We start from the raw sequence: 6,645 nt of genomic DNA on the forward strand, positions 1-6,645 counted from the left end.
TGGTTCTTGTTTATAAATTTTGACGTTTTTTTTTTTAATTTGTATTACTGTACTTTGTACTTGTACCTGTAATTTTTGCGTACATTACGAATACGCATTATTTAAATAAATGAATTATTAAATACACTATCTAATTTATTTAAACATGTTTTTTTAATTTATTTAGAAATATTTGACGTAATGTTTATTATAAAATATAAATGTTTATGATTAGTATATAATTCTTCAATAAACTTCGTAAATGATTTATTTATAATAGATTTTATGATAAAAACAATTATTCTATTTCTAAATATAGTATTGGTTTATGTATTGTTATGGAAATAAAAAAATTCAAATAAACCATGTTTTATTTCTTGTCAACACGCTATTAGATGAATGAAAAACTAAAGTTAAACGCAATTGATTCGGGTTGGAAATTGAGCAAAGCGCAGTTAGTACCGATCCGATCAATAGACCTTTTTGTACCGAGTTCTTATTAAAACAAATTAGCTGCTCTTGCAAAACTGGATGCAAGAGATTTACCTGTGGGTGTAAAAAGCTTGGACTTAATTGCAGCAATGTATGTGCCGAATGCGACAATTTTGATGTTGTAGATAGTTTAGATGTAGCACATAGTTTAGAAATAAGTTTAGATGAACCGACTAAAAACAAATGCTTCGAAAACGAGGATAATTTTTGATGTAGTTATGGATTATGTACCTCCTTAAAAAACTCAACTTGATTAATGTTTAAACTGTTACAGTTAAATGTTAAATCTCCACGTTATTATAGTTTTTAAATACGATTTAGACTTACTACGTTATTATTTTTAGGAATAATTGAATAGCATAATTTGTTATTTTTATAAAATCTATAATAAATTAATTATTAACGAAGTTTATTGAAGAAGTATATGATAATCATAAATATTTATATTTTACAATTAAAATTACCTCAAATATTACTTAAAAATTAAAAAAATAATACCTATACCCTTGAAATCTATAAGATAGGTCCTACAGATTATAGAATAGTATAACATATTATATAAAAACTTAGTTGATCTCACAGTACTTTAATTTTAAATCTCGCGTGCCTATGCTATTTCAACATATTGTCTTTGGCTTATTAGAAATGAGTTACAATCTACAAAATACTTTTCATACTTTTCCATTGTGTGTATTAAGATTTTATGATAGATACAGCAAAGATAAGAATGGAGAAGGAAGACCTGAACATCATCGGAGTATACGGCCCAGAAAATAACAAGTCTCAAACAACAAGGAAAGCGTTTTATGACCAATTACAACAAGTAGTAGATCAAGTCAGAGGGAAGATGATGATATTGGAGGATTTTAACGCTCGAATAGGCAATCAAGTAATACCCGGCATTAAACAAAAACATAACGAGAATGTTAAAAACGAAAATGGAGAACTGATGATCAACTTCTGCACGAATAACGAACTAAGAATGAACAACACATTTTTTGACCACAAAGACCAACACAAATATATATTTAATAACACCCGTGGACAAAGATCTATGATAGATTATGTTATAACCAACAGAGATATACATCCATCGAAAATAATCAACCTAAGATGCCTCAACTCAGCAGATGTAGTTAGCGACCATAGCCTAGTATTATGTAAAATAAGATTGATCCTGAAATATTCCCCACCCAAGAGAGCGGCGCCAACAAAAACAACAATCAAAGTCAAAGGACTAAATACGAAATCCACGGAATACTTATACAGAAAAAGAATATCAGAGAAGATCGCTGGGAATGAAATATTAGAAAACGATAATATCGAGACGACATTAATAGCAACCAATACCGAATGAGAACAAATGCTGAGGTCAAGCAAATGTATAGAGCGAGCGATATAGTCCAAGAGATTAAATCCCAACGTCTAAGATCATGTCCATAGACTTCCTTATAACCGCCTTGCCAAGTTAATATGAGAGGAAGCCCCCACAGGAAGAAGGCCCTTACGACGTCCACGAAAGCGATGGAGAGACAATATATGGTTAGATCTAAGAACAATGGGGCTACCCAATAACCCAACTATTATGGACGACCGTTCAAAATGGAAGCAAGTTGTGCAGTCAGTCAAAACCCACCCCGGGTTGTAGTGCTACTAGAAGAAGAAGAAGAAGATAACATCGAGGAAAGCTGTGAAAAATTCAAAAATAACATAATTAACGCAGCAACAGATTCACTTGGAGAGAGGAAAGTAACGAACACTAACATATCAAAAAAGAAAACACCATGGTTTAGAGAAGAAGTGAAGACAAAATGTGAAGAAAAGAAGAAAGCTTTTTTACAATACAGAACACAACAAACACAACAGGCATACAACCACTATAAACGAATCAGAAATGAAACGAATACTTTAGTTAGACAAATAAAAAAGAAACACTGGCAGAGTTTCTCAAAACAGATGAAACACGACTTCTACGGAACACAAAAAGAAATATGGAGAAAGATCAGAGGACAAAGAAATAAGATGAACGAACTAATAAAAACGAAACATATTCAGGAAACTTCTGAATACTATAAGGGTCGACTACTTTCGATCCCTATTTGCTAAAGGTGACGATAATGAACCACCAACACTAGAGAACCACCAGGAGAGGACAGAATACAAAACAAACTAATAAAGTACGGAGGACCAGCTCTGACCAAACAGCTATTAAAACTAATCCAAAAAATAATGGAACAAAACAGAATTCCTCAAGAATGGAGATCAAGCATCCTAATACCTCTCTTCAAAAAGGGAGATAAATCGGACCCAGAAAACTACAGAGGAATTAATTTATTAAACACAACAATAAAATTAACAACCAAAGTGATAACAGATAAACTGAATGAAATTATAACATTAGCAGAAGAACAGTGTTTTAGGTGGGGAAGATCATGCACAAACGCTATATTTATAATGAGGCAAGTGCAAGAGAAATCATTAGAATACAACAAACCGCAAGTACGCAACAGAGATAACTCTAGGAATAATCAAAACTATCGAAAATTTTTACCAAAACAACACAATAAAAGTAAAAGTAGAAGAAGAACTAACCGACCCTATTAAAGCTGACAATGGGATAAGACAAGTAGATTCCCTGAGTCCTCTATTGTTCAACCTGATAATGGATTAAATAATAAAAAAAGTAAGAACTAAACAAGGATACCAAATGGGAGAAAAACAACTAAAATAATCTGCTATGCAGACGACGCAATACTAATCTCTCAAAGTGAAGATGATTTACAACGTATGCTGCACCAACTTAATATAACAGCCAGAAAATCTAACATGTTTTCCCAATAAAGATAAAATGCATGGTTACAATAGTAAATTTACTAAGATGTAAATTGGAGCTAAAAGGTCAGATAATAGAACAAGTGATGGAGTTTAAATATCTAGGCATCACATTATCTAGCTACAGAAAGCTCGAAACTGAAGTGGAAGATCAAGTGAATAGAGCAAACAGAGCCGCAAGCTGCCTAAATGAAACAATTTGGAGATATAAAAATATCGGGAAAGACAGGAAAGGCAGAATTTACAAAACATTTATCAGACCAATAATAACATACGCGGCAGAAACAAAACCTAACACAGAGAGAACAAAAAGGATGTTAGAAACAGAAGAGATGAAAACACTTAGAAAAATTCATGGCAAGACACTATGGGATAGAGCTAGAAGTACAGATATAATACGTAGATGCAAGGTGGAGAACATCAAAAACTGGGTAAGAAATAGAAGAGTAGAATGGAACGATCATATAAGCCGAATGACAACAAATAGAGTAGTAAAGACGGCAAGAGACGGTTTCCCAATAGGAAGACGATCAGTAGGAAGACCACGAAAACGATGGAACGACAACTTATTGGAAGCACATTGAAAAACAGACAGAGTCATGTCTATATAAAAAGAAGAAGAAGAGAAGAAGAACATTTTAAGATTTGTAAACTCAAATTTCCTACTGACACCACATCAGGGTATTCTTTGAACTCGATATAATTATTAAAATATTCTGAAAAAATAGGAGTAGTTGTAGATAATAATTTACTAATCCTAAACCCGTGCTGATTTTCGTATCTAATTGGATTTTACTTATAGTTCGATAAGAAATGAATGAGATAGTAGTTTTCGATCAATTGACTGTCGGGCTTTTTAAAAATGTAGAAAATAATATAATAGAGGTTCTAAGAGCTGTATTAGACAAAAGTATTATTTATTTGGTTTGCAATTGCCTAACGTGAGATGACATCGAAAAAAATTTTGATTTTCCGATTGAAGTGAGAATCAAACTCACAATTTTTTGGCAGAGATAGTTGTGGTACCATAAACGATATTAATTAACTTTAACCCAAAAATTTTTTATCATTTCAGGGAAACTAATTTCTCATCATATGATTAGTATTACCATGTTTAGAACCACAATAGATAAAATACGGTAGTTAAATCAATTAGAAAATCATTTTTGTTTCATTATTTGAATAATTACCTTTGATGAAAGTCAAAATGTTCTACTAATGTGTTAACATGTCTATGGAAAACTAGAAAATTAAATTGCTTTAGATAAATATCTTTCGACCGTTTGTATGAAAAATTAAAAATTATTTAGGCAAATAGGTCGGTGTCAAATACATAGAATGTACACATTCAGCAAATATGTATTATGCATTATTAAAGAATCTATTTTATGATTAATGAAATATTACACATCTCCAATATCATTTAAAATTTACTTACACACACTAACACACTTAAGACGATAACGAATAAATGAATGATTGGGAATACAAGTGAAAAATACATATTTACACAAACTGCCGAACTTTTACATATGGTTAAGTACCAATTGAATAATATCTTTAAAATATAAGTTGGATAAACAGGAAGCAACAAGAAGAATGCATTAAAATTTGCATTTGAAAAGAAAACGGAATAACTAGCAACAACAGAAGCATAAGATGAAAGAAGGGATTTATAATAAGAAAAAATTTTCAATAGAAGAATATATTATACAAAAACTGGAAAAAACAAGGACAATAGTAAGACAACTGTTGAAAGACTGAATTTCGTCTGCTGTGAGAGACGCCTGGGCATGAAAACAAAAACAGAGAACAAAAAATACGAGCGAAGAATTATGTACGGGACAAAAAAATTAAATAATAAATAAAAGAACAAAAGCAGTGGGATATCTGCAACTAAGATGGAATGCGTTCGAATATGTCGAGTAACAATAATTAATTGCAAAAGGAATGAGAAAATAAAGAACATTTCTAGAAAATCGAATAGATATATACAAAAGGGAAAATATTGAAGTAATATGGATATGCAAGAAGAACCACTGACAACACATGGATAACGGCCGGAGAAACGTAGGAGAAACTAAAAGATACTGAAAGATACTAAAAAACGAACTAGATGAAGCCATACGACAGAGATAAATGAAAAAGACGCAAATTTTGGTTAATATTTTTAAAACAAATATTTAGAATTAATAAAAGAATAATTGTTATAATATATAATAATAATTAATTACAATAATAGTAATAAAATATTTATATTGTTATACACATCTATTACAATTATTAAGAAAACATTACTCCAAATTGATGAAAACTATTCCGCACATATTACAATTATTATAGTTTAGCACGTGTGAATATAAATATTATATATATATATATATATATATATATATATATATATATATATATATATATATATATATATATATATATATATAACTGTTTTGGATGGGTTGGAGTCAATAATAGGGCTATTGGTTAACTATTTTTTTAATCTCGAGCTTTCAATTGTGTTTACAATTATTATCAAGAGCTAAAAAAGACAAAATACATACAAGGTTGAACTAAAAAGAAAAAACAATTTTTGTTAACTTACCAAATAAATGATATAATTATATATATATATATATGTATAATTTGTAAAAAATATATAAAAATAGCTCACCTTATAACAAAAAAAATTTGTATAAAAATGTCTAATTTCCACTTCTAAATATTCACACTTCCCATAAAACAACTTTTTACACTTTCTTTTTGCTTCCGCGTCGGTTTATAAACAATCGTTCACAGTATAAACAATGAAACTGATTGAGTAGAAGTAGTGTAGTCACCGTGTAGTAGTAATATTGTAATTTCGCGGGCTAACGATAATTCGCAAGACTGTCAGATCTGAATTGGGCGCCGTGTTCCCACCTACCAAAAACGAAGCTGCACCGCGTACTTAAACTGCTTACTACGCTACCAAAGGAGTCGATTAGACTGATAAAGGTTCGGATCAGACACTTTCTTAAATAATTATTTTTCTTGCAATTACGTATTTGTCAATCGTGTAATGATGGTTTTTACGTCTAGCGCTTACCGGAGAGATAAAATAGTTGTGATTTTCTATAGTTGTTTACATACTAGTTGTTTATATTTATATTATGATGTTGAAATTTACTCAGATTTAAACACAGTTACTGATTTTATAAATTTCAATTAAATTGACAAAGCAAACAATAAAAATAAATTAATCATTTTTTTTTTTCAATAAATATCTCAATCATCTTAGTTACAGATGCCAAATTGTAACTCCGACGTTCAAATGTAATCTCAGGGTTCTTTTGTGAGTTCTGAAAT

The 6,645-nt window shown here is 30.4% G+C and overlaps 1 protein-coding gene across 1 annotated transcript in view; it reads right to left on the reverse strand.

Annotated features, from left to right (window-relative positions):
* LOC140436797 (proton-coupled amino acid transporter-like protein pathetic) overlaps positions 1 to 6,298 on the reverse strand; it is a 100,655-nt gene extending 94,357 nt beyond the window's left edge. The window contains exon 1 of the mRNA XM_072525889.1: positions 5,972 to 6,298. The gene's annotated coding sequence lies outside the window, so the exon portion shown is untranslated. The remainder of the gene's footprint in view (positions 1 to 5,971) is intronic.
* Positions 6,299 to 6,645: the final 347 nt, after the last annotated feature.

This window comes from Diabrotica undecimpunctata, chromosome 3 (assembly GCF_040954645.1).
Source record: "Diabrotica undecimpunctata isolate CICGRU chromosome 3, icDiaUnde3, whole genome shotgun sequence".
Classification (NCBI taxonomy): domain Eukaryota; kingdom Metazoa; phylum Arthropoda; class Insecta; order Coleoptera; family Chrysomelidae; genus Diabrotica; species Diabrotica undecimpunctata.